The sequence below is a fragment of the Fundulus heteroclitus genome, chromosome 14 (assembly GCF_011125445.2).
Source record: "Fundulus heteroclitus isolate FHET01 chromosome 14, MU-UCD_Fhet_4.1, whole genome shotgun sequence".
NCBI lineage: Eukaryota > Metazoa > Chordata > Actinopteri > Cyprinodontiformes > Fundulidae > Fundulus > Fundulus heteroclitus.
Genome location: NC_046374.1, coordinates 32,425,346 through 32,443,179, shown reverse-complemented (window position 1 = coordinate 32,443,179; position 17,834 = coordinate 32,425,346). Strand labels below are relative to the sequence as shown.

The window sequence follows — 17,834 nt, the reverse complement described above, 5'->3', positions numbered from 1 at the left end:
TTACCTTTAGTAATCAAATGGCATTTCGAGCGTGGTGTGATTTAATTTACAAATGATCAAAGTCAGGTTGTATGAATCACATACAATTAGCTAACAATTTCCAGGGCATGAAGTGTACAGTTAAGTTGACTTCTTTTGGTATGTGTGTGTGTGTGTGTGTGTGTGTGTGTGTGTGTGTGTGTGTGTGTGTGTGTGTGTGTGTGTGTGTGTGTGTGTGTGTTTGTGTGTGTGTGTGTGTGTGTGTGTGTGTGTGTGTGTGTGTGTGGTGGCGGCAGGTGTAGCAAAGATGTCAGCTGGCCTGGCTGGCACCAGTTTATTTCTGTATGTATTGTGTTCTTTGTGCATTTTTGTAAAGAACTTTGTGACTCTCTGTAGTCTGTGAAAGGTTCTATATAAATAAACATTAACTTTCTTATCCTGATTGGTTACAGAAATACAAATGTTATGAATGTTTTCAGGTTTAACAAAGGTATCAAAACATGAAAATAAAGTTTAATATTAATCAAAACCAGAATGTTTTTATCGAGAAAATAATCTGGTTTTAAACAGAATAAATACGCTGGTTCTGTGTCTATTTCTGATAAACAATGATTGATAGATCTCTTTTCTACAGGAATCATACTTGGCTGTCTCTACAGTGCTGGAAACTCTCTCAGTTCTCAGAGACAAGGTTGTAACTCACACGGCTTTCAGTTATACCCTCCAGCCCTCAGAGCGCTGGAGAAAGTCACTGCATTGTTTGGTTCTCAGAGAGATCTGTGAGTCACACAGTTTCATCTCTGGCATGATAAGTTGGGGCCAAGTTGGGGCCAAGGTTGTATGCATCACAAACTAATTGTTTGTGATGCATACAACCTGACTTTGATCGGTTTTAAATTAAACCACACCACGCTGGAAATGCCATTTGATATAAGCTAAAGGTAATTTAACATTTATACGTAAAACTATGAATAAAGGCTCACTCCTATCGTTCATTTTTTGGACAGAAAAGATTCACATCAATCCTTCAATGAGCTAGCAAGGACAACCATAACTAGATTAATGTTTGTTTTTACTTTACATATTCCTATGTTTAATTTTGTTTAGATTTTCCAACATTTTATTCAAACTTTTTGAACTTGCTTTTATTCTGTTTTTATTTTCCAATGTTTTAATCATATAAAGCATTTTGCATTGTTCTTGTTCTGAAATGTGTTATACAAATAAATCTGCCTTGCCTAGATGGTTACACACTATCCAGCAGAATGTAAAGGTAACGTGTACATTTCCAGAATTTTGATTGGACTGAAGCAGCTGGATGAAGGAGGAGGAGAGAAAGAAGGAGGCAATGATTGTGAAAGATGTTCAGCTCAGCGTGGCATTAAATGGGAACCAAGCCAGAGAGACGCTTCAGTAAAGGTGTTTAGGATCCACAGTTCAACAGATTTAAGTCTACAACTAAAGAGCTCAGAGTCAAGAAGCAGAGAAGCTGAATCCCAGAGAAACTCTGACATTTGGTCCCAGACTGACGGCATAAAGACCTTTTTACATCCACACTCATTTTCACTAAATCATTTATCCACTGGGGACTTTTCCTTCATCCCTCAATCAGCAGCATCACACTTTGTTAAATGTTTCATCTGATTGTCCAGATTTATAAGCTGAAACTTTGTGTGATGCAAAACAGATGTGCCTCCAGGTCAGTAAATGTTCATCAAGAAGCCAGAAGCACCAGAAGCTGCTAGATGTTTCATTCTCTGCTGTGTCTGTTGACTGAATCACTGATTTTAGCAGAATGACTCCAGGTTTTCCTCCACAGTTCAGCCTCTGCTCCCTTTGCTTCCTCCCTCCACTGTTTCCATCAGACTACCTGGATCATTCAGGTTCTGGTTCTGGGAGGACTGCAGCATGTTGGACCTGCAGACTCTCTGCTGTCTGACAGCTTCTGATCTTCCTGTCTGTTCTTGTCCTGAGCCGAGGTCCAGCTCAGTTCCTGCTGCAGGACGTGTTCATGGACACCTCAGAACAGTTCTAGTAGAACTGAGCCCACTGTTACCATAGTAACAGCTGGCGCACCTGGAGTGCCTGAGAGTCCAGGGTTTGGTGGACTGAGAGACACAAAACTGTCTCCTGGAGAAGTTCTGGTCCTGTTCAAGATGAAGTCCAGAAGAACTGCACACCGAGATCTCCTCAGTGGAGATATTTTAACGATCAGAGTTATTTAACCAGAGGAAAAGGTTCTGATCCACTGAGGTCTCACACTCCTCTCAGTAGATTGTGTAAAAATCACTGAACTCATCCTGAAAACTGTCCATCTTCAGACTTCATGAGTGTCACTAAATAAAACCTCAGATTTTCATGATGCCTTCAACCTGCTGCCACCTTGTGGCTGAAACATGTTCTTGCAGCTCAGCCGAGAGAAACAGGCTGCAGGTTTCTGATCCTGATTCCAGCTCAGTGATCCTGGTGGAGTTTGGACCCTGAGAACTGCTTGATCTGCTAATATTGTGTCTCTGACTGTAACATGTGCAGCAGCTGCACTGATAAAACATGCAGGAGGTGTTTCAAAGCTATTTTTTTTTTTCCTGCTAACATGTAACCAAACCATGGAGAGGAGAAATCCCAGAAGTTTAATAAAAAAAAACATCAGTCCAGGTCAGGGTCAGCTAAAACAGAGAAGAAATGATCGATTTTAGCTGTTTTACATTTTAATGAAGCTCAGAGGTGGTGCTGGCATGGTATGGGCTGATATTCTGGATAATCCAGCTTGGCTTGTAAAGGCACCACATACTGATGTTATAATTATAAGGATTGTTTGCTAATGCTGGTAGAAAAATACTGTGGATTAAAGATAAAAAAAACTGAATTATTATTCTGACAATATTTAATAACCTAAACTGTATGAACCAGCTAAACTTCCCAGAGCACTGTGATGATGTACAAGTACAACTATACGCTGATGACACTGTGTTGTACACATACGTTAAAACAAATAACTATTTAACAGCCAATTAGAAGCCCGATTGAAGCATCTCTAAACTGTTTTATATATACATTTGATAATAAAGAGTAAAAATTATTTTTAATCTACCGCTCACCGGATCTCAGTGCAGCATTTGATACTGTTGATCACTCCATTCTGTTAGAGTGCTTGGAAAACTGGGTCGGCCTCTCTGGTACAGCTGTCAACTGGATTAAATCCTACTTAAAAGACAGGGACTTTTTTGTATCAATCAATCAATCAATCAGTCAATCAATCAATCAAATTTTATTGTCAATTACAATTTGCATTCCAATCGAAATATCAGTTCCAGTACAACCGTCCATCACATACAAACAAACAAACATTTGGGGGAACGGTTGACTGAGGCCTTGCGTTGCCAAGGAACGCAGCCAGTCGGCCGCTGCTATTTCAGAGCAGCCGTCAAGGCTGCATTCCTCCAAACAGACCCAAACCCCGCCTACACGGAGTTCACGAGGCGCTGCCCTTGAATATGTCGAAGGAAGAACAACATGGGGGAAAGAGGGGGGGAGAAAAAAAGAGATGTTTGCCAATTTATGCTCTCACCAATAAAGAGACAAACAACCGACCCAAAAAACCCTCATAGCACGAAAAGCACAAATAACACAAGACTGTCATGGTGCAGCCTTGCCTGCTGCACCATGGAGATTTCAGGGCACTCTCAGCCTCCCATAAAGCTCCAGATCCCATGCTCCACTAATCACCTACACCTGTCAGCCACTAATCAGCCAGCACTCAGCACACCTGTCAGCCTCCCTATTTAAGCTCCCTGCTTTCAGTCCTCCCCTGTCGGTTCGTTCTGTTGGTTTCTGCTCACAACTGCTCACCTCACCTGTTTTTGTCCAGCCTGAGTTCCTTTCATCTCCACCCGCCTGCTGTGGTTCTGGTCCTGCTCTCTCTCCGGTCCTGCAAGTATTTACCAGTCGTGCTGTTAATCCTGTTGTGGTTCTGGTTCCAGTCTCCACTCTGCCATGCTGCTGGTCTAACCAGGTTCCAAGTCTCCATTCTGTCGTGCTGCTGGTCAAGTCTGTTCCAAGCCTCCATTCTGTCGTGCTGCTGGTCAAGCCTGGTTCCAGGTCTCCTGTCTGCTGTGCTTCTGGTTCTGCTGCCTCCGTGCTCTGGTTCCTACCCGCTTGCCAGTGCCTGCCTTCACCATCCTCCTGCTTCAGCTCTGTACAGACTCTTGGTTCCACAATCCACTATTTCAATAAACTGTTAAATTTACTCTGTTGTGGTGTGTTCGGGTTCAATAGCAAATCATGACAAAGACAACATGTATGCAGAAGGTAAACATTTGAGACCTGTCGCGTGTGCGTAATTCATCAGTTTTATGAGTATCAGTTATGCGTGTGTGTTTGGGCGAAAGTGTTATATCTCCGTGAACACTCTCCAGAGGCCATTGTCCTTGATGTTATCAGCCGGCCCACAGTTCAGAAAAGCATCCACAGGTGTCAGCGGGGGAGGGGGGTAGCCGGGGGCTGTTCTGAGCACTCTCCGCCATAACAATCCAGAAGTTGAGATAGGGAGGGAATCCAAATATGTTATGAGACAAGCTGCACTTTCCTGTCAGCTTTTAAGTCTTTTGCTGGCTCCAAATGGTAAATCCAATTTTCCAAATTATTGAGCTTTTTCGCGCTTCACTTCCAGATTTTATCCCAACTCCCCTTGAGTTCAACCACCAAAGCCAGTCGGTGTTCCAGCACAGCCAGCTTTTCGGCTCTGCTCCATTCAACTTCCAGGTTTGTCCGTTCACAGCCACAGTAAACGCGTCATGCAGCCGGCAGCCTGATCAAGGCCAAATGGCTCCGACATCCGCTGTATTTGCCGATACTTCAAAATTCAATAAGTAGAGATCCCAGTATCCTTAATCCAAATGTGAAAGTTTCAAACGTCCAGGAATGACAAGGTCGAAAGACACACTGTTTTCCTCCAGGAATTTAGGATGTATCTCACAAAATGAGTCAAATCAGGACCAGACGGGTCCCCCTTCCGTTGCCTACCCGTCGAAAATAAATGATCAATAGTATTGAGAGACCAGCTTACCAGATCCATTTTTTTCAGAGTTTGGTTGATATGAAGAAAGTGCTAAGAAAGACAAGACATAGCAAAGCAGGAGAGGGGGGGGGGGGGGAAAAGCTGCAGAGAGAGAAAAGACATGACCGATCAGTAGGTAACTTTACATCAGAGATGACAAAAATCACATGTGGGATTCCCCAAGGGTCCATTCTGGGTCCCCTCCTTTTCAATATTTACATGCTCCCTCTTGCTCAGATAATAAACAACATCAGCTACCAAAACTATGCAGACGACACACAGCTCTACATCACCATGCCACCAGGTAACTATAAACCAGTTCAGGCACTGAGGAAATGCCTAGAAGAAATCAATGCCTGGATGTGCCTAAACTTTCTTCAATTGAATAAAAACAAAACGGAAGTAATAATATTTGGACCAATAGAGGAGAGATCAAAAGTTAGCTCACAGCTTCAGCTGCTTCAGCTCAAAATCACTGATCAGGCCTGAAACCTGGGTGTAGTGATGGACTCAGACCTGAACCTCCAAAATCATCTAAAGATGGTTACAAGGTCGGCTTTCTATCACCTGAAGAACATTTCCAGGATTAAAGGACTGATGTCTCAGCAGGATCTGGAAAAACTAATCCATGTGTTTATATTTAGTAGAATTGATTACTGCAACGGTGTTTTCACAGGTCTGCCTAAAAAGTGGATCAGACAGCTGCAGCTGATCCAGAACGCTGCTGCCCGCGTCCTCACTAAGACTAAGAAAGTAGAGCACATCACCCCAGTTCTAAAGTCCTTCCACAGGCTCCCTGTATCTCAGAGAATAGACTTTAAAATACTTCTGTTAGTCTATAAATCCCTGAATGGCTTAGCACCTAAATACATCACAGACTTGTTATCAGTGTATCAACCCTCCAGACCACTAAGGTCTTCTGGCTCCAGCCTACTCTGCATACCTAGAACCAGAACTAAACACGGAGAAGCAGCATTTAGTTCCTATGCTCCAATTATCTGGAACAAACTTCCAGAAAACTGTAAAAGTGGGGAAAGCCTGAGTTCCTTTAAATCAAGATTAAAAACACATTTGTTTAAAATTGCCTTTGACTAGTCTAGTTAAACTGTTCAACTGTTTTTAATGTTCTTCTTTGTTTCTACATTCTATCCCTACTTGCTTTTATTTTGCTGTATTTTAATCATGTAAAGCACTTTGCATTGTCTTTGTACTGAATTGTGCTATATAAATAAATTTGCCTTGCCCGTCCAACATCTCTCTGCTTTTACTGAAGAAGCTTCTAGTTATTTATCACTTTACTGATCAATAATTAAAATTAAAACCTGTGTTGCTGTAAAAGATCAGAACAGTTCTGACTGGAAGAGACTGAATGGACACTTTTATAGAGTGATGGTCTGAAGCTGTTGTGGTCTGGATCAAATCAATTCACTTTATCTACACAACATCAGTTCACAACATGTCATCTGAAGGGACTTTACAGAAAATAAGAAATAAAGAAACATCTTTAAGATGGATGGGGCTGGTTCTGGTAGGGTTCCTCCATCATGGAGCAAACCATGAAAAATATTTTGGTGGTCTTGAGCGTGGCGTAGACGCTGCTAACTGACCGCAGTGACATATATATATATATATATATATATATATATATATATATATATATATATATATATATATAAGGACTTCTTTCGTCCTTTTGTTTTTCTTTTTGGTTAAGTGCCTTACCTGGGGACACATCAACATGTGACAGGGTAAAGCTGGAGTCAAACCCTAAATCTACTCTATCCACTGAGTCACAGTCACCGTTTGAAGAGGGCTTACAGCAGCAGCTGGAAGACCAGTTAGGAGTTAGTCAAGTTGGAGATGATCATGGACTACATTTAATATTAATCTTAAATTGTAATCGTAATTTTACATCATAATTTTCCTCCTTTCCACTACATTTTAGATAGAGGTTTTCTCTGCTGTTATATATGCATACCAGTAAATTATACATTATAGGAACGTGTAAAGAATAATTTACTGGTATAAAATGCAAAGATTTATTGTAAACTCGTACACTCGTACACACTAAACAAGTACATAATAGAGCAGTTGTATTTACTTTCCAGTTCCTGATCTCGATATATGTGTAATCTCACACATTACACATATGTGTGGAGCAGTTCAGTTACAAGAACTCAGCTGATTTACAGGAACTGATGACTGAGTCCTTCAGGAATTTCTGAAGCAAAAAGCCTCAGATTTGTGTTTTGATAAGAGTTGATGGTATGTAAACTGATTTTAATCTAATTTCTTTGGTCATTTGAAATAAGCACCTGGTAAAAGGAGTAATTGCTAGGTTCTACGTTGACTGCTACTGTAACACCCACTGGATGTGTCGTTTTTTATTTTCAGAAGGTTGGCTGATAAATTCAGTTTATTCATGAAATAAATTAACTTAATTTCACTGTAATCAACATAAGAGTCAGATATGTGCTTTTCATTTTGGGACTGAATTGAATTGAGATTTCTAGGTACTGATTTCATAATCCTTGGAATTCTCCAGAGATTATTACTAAAAGGAGTTTTTTTTTTCTTTTTCCTTTTGTAAATAGTTTAATGAATGCAATTTTACATTAAGGGAAGCTGATTGGCACAAAGAAAAGTCTGCAGAAACTGGACGGATTGAACTCTGAGCTTAAATCTTCTGATGGCTCCAGTTTCCACTGAGAGGCTTTTATTCAGCAGTTTAGGGCTGAAGGAAGGTCCAAATGGCTCCAGAGGAGGTTCTGTAGATGGAAATGAACTCTATGAAGTGATGGTGGCAGTCTGATCATATTTCTCCTGTTTTAGCTTCCCTTAATTGGCTTCCTGTTAAATCAAGAATAGAATTTAAAATTCTCCTTCTAACATATAAAGCCCTTAATAATCAAGCTCCATCATATATCAGAGCTCTGATTACCCCGTATGTTCCTAACAGAGCACTTCGCTCTCAGACTGCAGGTCTGCTGGTGGTTCCTAGAGTCTCTAAAAGTAGAATGGGAGGCAGATCCTTTAGCTATCAGGCTCCTCTCCTGTGGAACCAACTCCCAGTTTTGGTCCGTGAGGCAGACACCCTATCTATTTTTAAGACTAATGTTAAAACTTTCCTTTTTGACAAAGCTTATAGTTAGAGTGGCTCATACCCTGAGCTATCTCTATAGTTGTGCTGTGATAGGCCTAGGCTGCTGGAGGACATCAGGGTCTAATTTTCTCACTCTACTGATTTCTACTGTTCTTCAGTTTACTGTTCTCCAGTTTTGCATTGTATTACATTGAAATGACTGTCGTCATTTCAGCTTTTAACTTTTTGCTCTCTCTCTTTTTCTTCATAGTAGGTACACCTGGTCTGGCGTTCTGTTAACTGTGACATCATCCAGAGAAGACGGCTCACCCGCTATTACCATCTAATGTAGAACAGATTACTAGATCAATGTGTGCTTCTGTGCTTTTTTGTTTCTCTTGTTGTGTCTCTGCTCAGTCTTCTGTAACCCCCAGTCGGTCGAGGCAAATGACCGTCCATACTGAGCCTGGTTCTGTTGGAGGGTTTCTTTCCCGCTAATGGGTGGTTTTTCTTCCCACTGTCGCTTCATGCTTGCTCAGTATGAGGGATTGCAGCAAAGCCATGTACAATGCAGATGACTCTTCCTGTGGCTCTACGCTTCTCCAGGAGTGAATGCTGCTTGTCGGGACTTTGATGCAATCAACTGGTTTCCTTATATAGGACATTTTTGACCAATCTGTATAATCTGACCCAATCTGTATAATATGATTGAACTTGACTTTGTAAAGTGCCTTGAGATGACATGTTCATGATTTGGCGCTATATAAATAAAATTGAATTGAATTGAATTGAATTAAGACGGATCCAGGACGCTGATTGGCTTCGAGGAGGAGCAGTTCAAAGCTGATTGGCTTGCGTCGGAGGCGAATGAGTCCCTGATTGATGGAGGTAAGCAATGATTTTTTTCAGTCTGAATTTCCGCTTTAGCTCCATTTCTCTCTCTGAGCAAGAAGGAAAAATACTGAGCAACTGTGCTTGTTTAAATAAAGTGAAATTTTAACATATGAACAATAGACTCTTTTCATGTGATTGTTAAGTTTTTATTTGTTTGTGCAAAAGGTTTGAAAAAATATGTTTTTATATTTTCACAGAAATAAGAAGAACACTGCAGAACCTTAACAAGACAGAACAGAAACACTTCCTGTTAAACTACCGGTGAGCAACTATAGGTTAAGAGCTTTGCTCAAGGGCACACTGACTGATCAGCAGATTGAAACCAGTCTGACTAATAACCATCTGACAGCAGATGATGATCCTCATCAGAAAGTGGAAAAGCTGCTGCTGAAGTCAGCTTCAGGAGTTCAGGAAAACATTCAATGATTTGCTGGAATCAGCGACTGCAATGAAAACTCTGCATGAAGCAAATATTAAAGCAGAAAAAGCTTCACAGATAGAAACAGCAGCAGTCCTCCAATGGTTCTGATCAGGTTTCCAGGTCTGCTTGTAATTGAGTTTGCTCCTGTGGAAATAAACGGGTCAGTTTTATTCATGGAAGTAGAAAACGATAATAAACACAGTGACGATATTTAGAGAGGATTCTGTTTCTCACAACAAAAAGTAGAATAACAAAGGGAACAGTTGATAAAGCTTGAAATAATTAACTATTAATTAATTATTCATATTCAAAAACTGGGATACAGTTTATAAATCTTATTCATCTATTAGATGGAGACATTTGCTCATCAACACAGTTCTCTGGATTTTAACTATCAGTGAAAATTATAAAACTTTCTACTCACCAGAGTAGTTGAGTCGACAGGTTGCATGACCAGAAACAAAACCAGAACCATCATCAACCACCACAGCACAGTAAATCTCTCCAGAGTCTTCAGTCCTCAGTCTGGACACATGGAGTCTGAGTCGTCCTTCTCTGAGGACGTCTTTGTCAAGCTGGACTCGTCCTGAAAACTGTTCATCCTGAGACTCTGACACCTCAACACCATTAATGACCCGATACTCGATTAATACTTTCTTAGGATATCCCAATCTGCACCCGATTTGGTACTCCCTCCAGGGTCCATCAGGTCTGGTGGTGAAGGTCCACTCCAGAGTGATGTTGTGGTTCTCCTCTGCCTGATAGGAGCTCTGTGTCACATTCACTACAAATGTTGCTGCTGAGGAGACAGAGAGGGAAAGAGAGGAGCAGACACACTGAGAACTGGAACATGGGAGTCTTTAAACTACATCTCTAGCTTTCTGTCCCATGATGCTCTCTGTGCTGTCAGAGCTCTGCTTGATGCTCTTCAAGTCAAACTGCTTGATCAGATGCAGCTGGAGGATTGAAGTGTTCCCTTCACTGACAGACTTTTCACTGATTATTGATGGATTTAGACTGAACAAAGAGAAGATGGAAACTGACCACAGAGACATGAGTTGAGGATGATGAGCAGCAGGATCCTGCAGATCATCTTCTCCCTGTGAGAGGAGACAGAGGAGGAGAGTCAGCAACACATCAGCTCCAGCATCAGCAACACACAACCAGCAACATCTACAGTCTGACTTCATCCAGTCATAACATCAGGACAACTCTGTCTTTTTACCCCCCACAAACACAATGTCTGTGTCCACGGTCTCTTTCCTGCTCTGGAAATCTCTAAGAAAGCTTTCTGTATTTTATGGTGGACATGTTTTATATAATTTAGTGCACTAGTTGATCTTTTATAAACTTTGTAAGACAACAACCTGCCTGTGAGGCTAAATAAAGCATCTTTGAGCTGCTGTCTATCATCCAGTCCCTGTAAGTCTTGCAGTGCATTGTGGGAGGCAGAATAAATCAACTACTTTGGGGATTGCTGCCCTCTGCATCTGCTGGCAGCTCCTTTGGCCTCTCTGAGAAAACATCCATGTTCTCCTTCCACCTACCAGCTTCCCTGATCATAAATTGTCATTGTAGTCGAGCAGAAAGCAGGATTGTGTAAATGAAGCTGCTGATGGTCTCTGATCCATTCTGCTTGGTGAGCAGGCAGCTGCTCCTCCATCCACACTGACACTATTATCTGTGGAGGCCAAGGAGCAACCTTCAGTCTACCACTGGAGGGTCAGGCTCTCTGCTGCTGCATTTATTTATTCAATCATTTAGTTTAAAAAGAAGTCAGATTATTTCTACATTCCTGTACTAGACATACATCACAATGATTTTACTGCTTACTTTCCTCTTCTCTATGTGTTAACCATCTTTTCTGTTCCACAGCAGTTCCACCGTTAATAAAAAGTTTACTTTTGTCATCTCTGTTTCTAACTCAGAACAAAATATTTTACATTTGTAGACGGTATTTATGACACAACGAGTTTACTCCATTTATTTACATTGTGCTCTATGATGACTGTGAAACTTACTTTGAAAGCATAAGTAATTAGACTAAAACTAAAAATGTCTACATGAACGTTTCTATTGTAGGTCTGTTAGCACAACATCAGTCTATCTCTGTGTTCTCTCTGCTCACCTACTTTCTGCTCTCTCTCTCTCTCTCTCTGCTGCTCTTCCTCTCTTACCTGCTGGTTCTGCATCATCATCATCTGCTGCTCTTGCTTCAGTCTCATCCTCAGATGGTTTTTAATATTTACTCCTAAAGCTCCTCCAGGTTCTGCTTTCATCTTCTTTCCTCTTTTCTTTCCTGACCACCAGACGTCTGCAAACATTCTGATATTTTACATCAGCGGCTAAACGAGCTTCAGAGGCTGCAAAAAAAACTGGTCTTGGCCAAAGTAGTTTTGTGTTGGAGTGAAGGGAGTAAAAACATCCTACTTCTATATAAATATGGATATAAAGGTTTTCTTAGCTCAAACATTAAATGATTTTCAGATAAATAATACAATTTTGAGAAACTATTCATGTCCTCCTGTCAGCTGTAGGTGAACATTAAACAACTAGCAGATAAAACAGTAAAACACAGCAGACATAAACTACTCACCTTCTCCTCTGTTTCTTCAGCCCAACTCCTCTCTGTGCTCCAGGAAAGCTGAATATATAGAGACCAGAGGAAACGCCTCGCATTCATTCTATTGGTAGAATGATCAGATATGCCTCTCTCAGGTCCGGATGGAGGAAGTGGCCGTGGTGCTCAAAGTTATACAGAGGAAGTGGCCGTGGTGCTCAAAGTTATACAGAGGAAGTGGCCGTGGTGCTCAAAGTTATTCAGAGGAAGTGGCCGTGGTGCTCAAAGTTATTCAGAGAAAGTGGCCGTGGTGCTCAAAGTTATACAGAGGAAGTGGCCGTGCTGAGGAAGTGGCCGTGGTGCTCAAAGTGGTAAAAGGGACAGGTTGTGAAAGGAGTAAATAGGAAGCTAGTAAATAAGAAGTGTTTTGGTGTTCTCATGTGAGTCACACAGTTGCATCTCTGACAGGATCATTTAGGGTTAAGGTTGTTCGTTGATATATTAAAGAATTATTTTTGCTCTTTAACAATGTATTATGGGAAAACCTGCTCAGTCATATAACTTGTCACATGATTTTCAGATCACATAAACTAAGAGCAACATATATACTCGTGCTAACAACATGTGTTATTTTGTTATAACTTGTTTTAACTTGTGGTGGGAACCTATGACAATGTGTTGTGGGAAAGACTGATTCTGTATTTCTTATTTTGCTTATATTTGCTGTATTCTGAGTGCACTCATATTATTTTGCTTCGCACACTGCTGAGGTGCTGGGAACGGTTGATGTTTTGGGAAACATGCTTAGGGAGGCAGGGCAGCTGTGGAGTGAGAAATGGCCACTCTTGCTCCACATCTGACTCTTTGTTTACAAGTATATAAAGAGGTGACTGCCCTCAGCCCGGTGAGTCTGCCGTGAATTCGTGTGTGGATACTGGCATCGTGAACGCTGATCTTAACCTAGGACTGAGGGCTCCCAGTTCGTGTCAATGGTAAGAGCTGATTCTGAGAATCTGTTGAGCGTCACGTTTGTTTGAAAGCTTGTTGCTTTAATGCTTGCTACTTTGCGTGTGTGAAGAGCTAATTGTTTTGATGTGCTGTATTCTGTGGGGAATAATAATAAATGTGTGCCTTATATTCTAACAGAAACAGTGTTTGAGTCCTTATTTGTGTTTGCCGATCTCTCCCGATCCTGAAATAAACATTTTATAAAACATTCGTTATTTTGCTGTTATTGTCATTGTTAGCTGATGAGCATGATAAGTTCAGTGGGACACTAAACTTAAAACTTTGATCAGTTTTAAATTAAACAGACAAATTAGCATAAACCACCACACTAGAAATGCCATTTTATACAACCTAAATGTAATTTAATTTTTATACATAAAACTATAAATAAAGGCTGACTCTTGGTGTTCATTTACTGAACCGAAACTATTCACTTCAATGCTTCAATAACTCAGCAAAGACAATCAACAATAGATTAATATTTGATTTTTGTTTACATTTTCATTTGCTGCCTCAACCAGAATCCACCACAGAGCAGCACTGAGAAGTGTAAAATATGTGAGAGGCAGACATTCAGACCATTACTATAACTAATGTGTAAAGTAGGCCTATATAACTATTCCTCTATGCATCCATCTCTACTAGAAAAGGGCAGACATAAAAAGATGTTCAAGAACCTTAAACTTTCAGTTTCTGAAACTCCTCCTCCTCGGAGTCTTTGCCATGGGCTTGGCCGTGGAGAAAGCGCCTCGTCAATGACGAGAATGAAATCTTTCTAGCTCTAGAATGTGAGGCGCTTCCTCTCGTCTCTATATTTATTGAAGCACAGACAGGGGAGAGTTGTGCAGTGGGAACAGAAGAGCCGGAGAGTAGCTTATGTTTGCTGTGTTTTACTGTTAGTAAATGTTCTCCTAGAGGATTGCCTTCGACTGTTCTAATTAAACTGTATTACTGAAATATAATTAGTTTACTTTGTATTCCAACTGTTTTTACATGTTTGCTTTTAAAGGTATACTATGCAACCGGGGTTGATTTTCCAGCGAGGCTCCCCCCAGAGGGCGAAAGTAAAAGTGCACTGTCGTAAAGATGCTCAGCTGTTCTGGTTTTTCAATGTGAAAAAACAAAACAGCTATCTGAACAACGCCGTCACCTATGGCTGACACGGATATCCAGGTCCGATTTGGACGGTGTTAAGCTGGAATACGCCAGAGTCTGCGGTGCTCACTTTGTCACAGGTAATTAACTGTTAAGTATTTAAAACATGTAAGAATATATTAATAATAGGGCTTGGCCGCCATGTTGACTGCCTCCGCCGCCGCTACTCAGACTACTTGACTACCGCGTACTGTACTCCCTCTCTCAGTGTTTTAATTTGATTAATTTCACCTTAACTTGATTTCAACCATGGTAAACCGTTGCTGTATTGTGGGCTGTAACAGCGAAACACACAATCGCCATGGGAAAAACATAGAAACTGATTAATTTTCCACCGCTTTCCTGCCTGGAGGCGCAACCACGGAGAACAAGAGATAAGATAACAAAGAGTCGTCGGCTCGCTTGGATCGCGGCTGTAAGTCGACCGAACATAACTTTCCACAGTATCCCGATGTCAATGAGAGTGTGTTCTAAACGTTTGAAACACATAGCAGCAAGTTAAAAGTACATTACATGCGCGAGTGGTTGTTAGCGCTAACGGTTAGCAGCTACTAAACTAGCATGTGCCAGAGCCCGTCTGAGCGCAGCTTACCTTTGTACGAATTACTGTGTTCCCACTGTTTGCTGGCTTTATGATCTGCAGCTCCTGAACCCATCCATTCGTAAACTGCACATGAGACTCCAAGGACTTGTAGCTTCAGAACTGTTCTGAAGTATAGGCGCTCACACCACAAACTAGGTAGCCGAAGACGACTGATATGCAAAGTGACGTCCGCGCTGCTTACGGTAAATACAACTTAATTTTGCACTGGTCATTGTTCTGCTTAAATAATTAAAGCCACGAGCGGCGTCGATCGGCCCTGCAGCCAAGCGCCTTCGCGCACCGCCGGCCGTCAGCCACCGCAGAAGCTGTCACGCATTTTCGGCACATTTGCGTCGGATTGTTTACATTTATACCATCTTATTAAAACTCACCCGTCCACGTATGATGGCGATTTCCTTGATGTACATAACTTCTACATCTCGTACCCAACCAGATGTGAACTGGTTGTGAGCCTCTAGACCCTTGTAAGCTCTCATTTCCTCAAGAGTGTGCAGAGGGTTTTCACCGAACACCAGGTAATGCACTATGTCGCCGTGCTCTACATTTGGCCAATCATCTGGATTACGGCTAAACAAGGCACCGCGGAGGGCATACGGGTCCATATGGTCGATCACGGAACATTTCCTCAGATATACGTCCTTATCTGGTGGCTCTAGCGTTATGGCGTACTTATCCATTCGCAATATGATATGATAATATGACACCCAAGATGGCAGACCGGAAGCTGGCCAGTGACGTCACTGAAAACCCCCTATTTGAAACGCTGCCGTCACTGTCGCGTATGTTGGGTCTTCCCCACCGTGGCATTGAAAGACAATCGCTGTAGTTGGTTCCTCCCTGTGTGTCGAGCCCATAATGTATGCTTTTGGTCGGGTCCAAAGAACCTTTTAGAGATGATTTAAATCTGGAAACAGCAGACAGAACGACTCACTGTCAGTAATTAAATACTAACATTTTGTGCATTAAATCATTTATAGAAATATTTAACACTGACCACAGAGACCTGTTCTAAAAGTACAGTCTAGTGTAACAAATGGACTCATTCGTATATTACACGGTTTTAATTTTCCCCTGCATTGTTTACATTGTTTTATATTGTTTACATTTCAATTGTTTACATAAATCGCTGCTGCATCTTTATCCTGAAATTTAGTGCAATTTACTGTGATTTTTCAAGTTGTATGGAAACGGAATTTCGTTCTGTACGCACTTTGTGCATACAAAATTACAAATAAAGCTGTCTAAAGTCCAAGTCTAAAGTCAACTGTGTAAAAAGTCCATGAATGTGTTTTGAAGGGCCAGAGTCAGGAGGTAATAATGAAATGAGTGAATGAAGTGATCTTCATCAGAGTGAACTCCTCTGGCAGATCACTGCTTTCAGTTTCCAGCTGTTTGGTAACTAAACACCAAGGAGGAAACACACCCACCTCAGAGGAACACCTGCTGCTGTTTTTGCTGCTTGTGGATTTATTCCCAGTAATCAGACAGGAAATGGTCAAACAGAGGAGGACAAGACGTGCAGCAAAGGTCAGGAATCAAAGCCCAGAAAGCTGCGTTGAGGACTAACAGCCTGTGAATACGGAGCGACCGCTCTGTGGCCACACCCCACCAGAGAAACCTTTGCTGCTGCTGCTGCTGAGGACGCTTAGAAAAACACTGAACAAGGAGGGCTGCTTCTGGAGAGCTGAAGGAGAAAGCCTCTTCTCTCTGAGCCACTGAAGGCAGCAACTGCTAGCTTTGACCTGAATGAAGCCAAAGACTCCTGGAACTAAGTCCTCTGGACAGAAGAGACCAAAGTGCAGATGTTTGGTCCTGATGCCCAGAGAAGACCAAAGGCAGCAGCACCAGCTGTCAGGCACAGTGGTGGAGACGTAGTGATCTGGGCTTGGTTTGCAGCAACAGGACCTGGACACCTTGCAGTCCTTCCATCCACCAGGAACTCCTCGGTCTACCAGAGTGATGAAGAGTCAGATGTGAGGACATCTGTCCTGCAGCAGCTTCAGGGACCTTCAGTGTTCTGGTGGAGACGTTTGACCATCAGAGCTGCTGCTGCTGCTGCTGTCAGTCCCAGAGAAACATAGAGGAAGGTCCTTCCTCCTCTTTCTGGTTCTGGATTCACCGTCTGTCTCTGAGTTGTGGAGAAACCAGCAGCTGCTGGAAGGACAAAACAATGAAGTAGAATCATGGAAATCCAAAACATCTCCCTGAGAAAGAGAAAATGTTCCTGATCTGCTGCCAGAGAAACTGATCCTTCAAAATTTTATCTTGCTTTAATATTTATTGCTTTGAATTTTAGAGTAACAGTTAGAAGAATAAAGTGTAACGGAAAGCATTAAAAGGGAACATATCACGCAAACCCCACATTTTGTACTTTGAGTCTCTTGGAGTTCAGAAAATTTAATTTATTCTCTCCAGGAGCTGCGTAGATATTTTTATATTCTGTATTGCTCGTATTTTTCAAGCCGTTCAGTTTTCTCTGTTTTCTATCACGTCACAGTATTTGCTGAAGAGGCTAAACGAGGTCATAGACCTCCATATTACCAAATTTGTGAAGCTGCCATTTTTATTTCTTTTTAGCCATTTTGTTGTCCAAGCTGAAGGATGTTGAAGCCACAAGTAGAAAAGTCAGTGTTTGTTCATTACAACGTCCTCCAGCAGACTATAAAAATGGCCGATCAGTGGAGTGGAGTGTTCTCTTAATCTGGTTCTCCCATCTCTGGTACTCAGGTTGCAGAGGTGGTTAGAAAGCTCCTCGGTGGCAAGGCCCCGGGGGTGGATGAGATTCGCCCTGAGTACCTTAAGGCTCTGGATGTTGTGGGGCTGTGTTGGTTAACGCGGCTCTGCAGCATTGTGTGGACATCGGGGGCAGTTCCCCTGGATTGGCAGACTGGGGTGGTGGTCCCCCTATTTAAAAAGGGGGACCGGAGGGTGTGTTCCAACTACAGAGGAATCACACTCTTAAGCCTCCCTGGTAAGGTCTATTCAGGGGTTCTGGAAAGGAGGGTCCGTCGGATAGTCGAATCTCGGATTCAGGAATAGCAGTGTGGCTTTCGTCCTGGCCGTGGAACACTGGAC

At 41.9% G+C, this 17,834-nt stretch overlaps 3 protein-coding genes across 7 annotated transcripts in view; 2 read left to right on the top strand and 1 right to left on the bottom strand.

Annotated features, from left to right (window-relative positions):
• The window catches only part of LOC110368156 (ICOS ligand), a 502,595-nt gene that overhangs the window by 357,891 nt on the left and 126,870 nt on the right, over nucleotides 1-17,834 (top strand). The gene's annotated exons all lie outside the window — the stretch shown is intronic.
• Nucleotides 1-17,834, top strand: part of LOC118565833 — a 142,115-nt gene that overhangs the window by 87,787 nt on the left and 36,494 nt on the right. The gene's annotated exons all lie outside the window — the stretch shown is intronic.
• The window catches only part of LOC118565830, a gene marked incomplete in the record, with an annotated part of 395,980 nt that overhangs the window by 353,655 nt on the left and 24,491 nt on the right, over nucleotides 1-17,834 (bottom strand).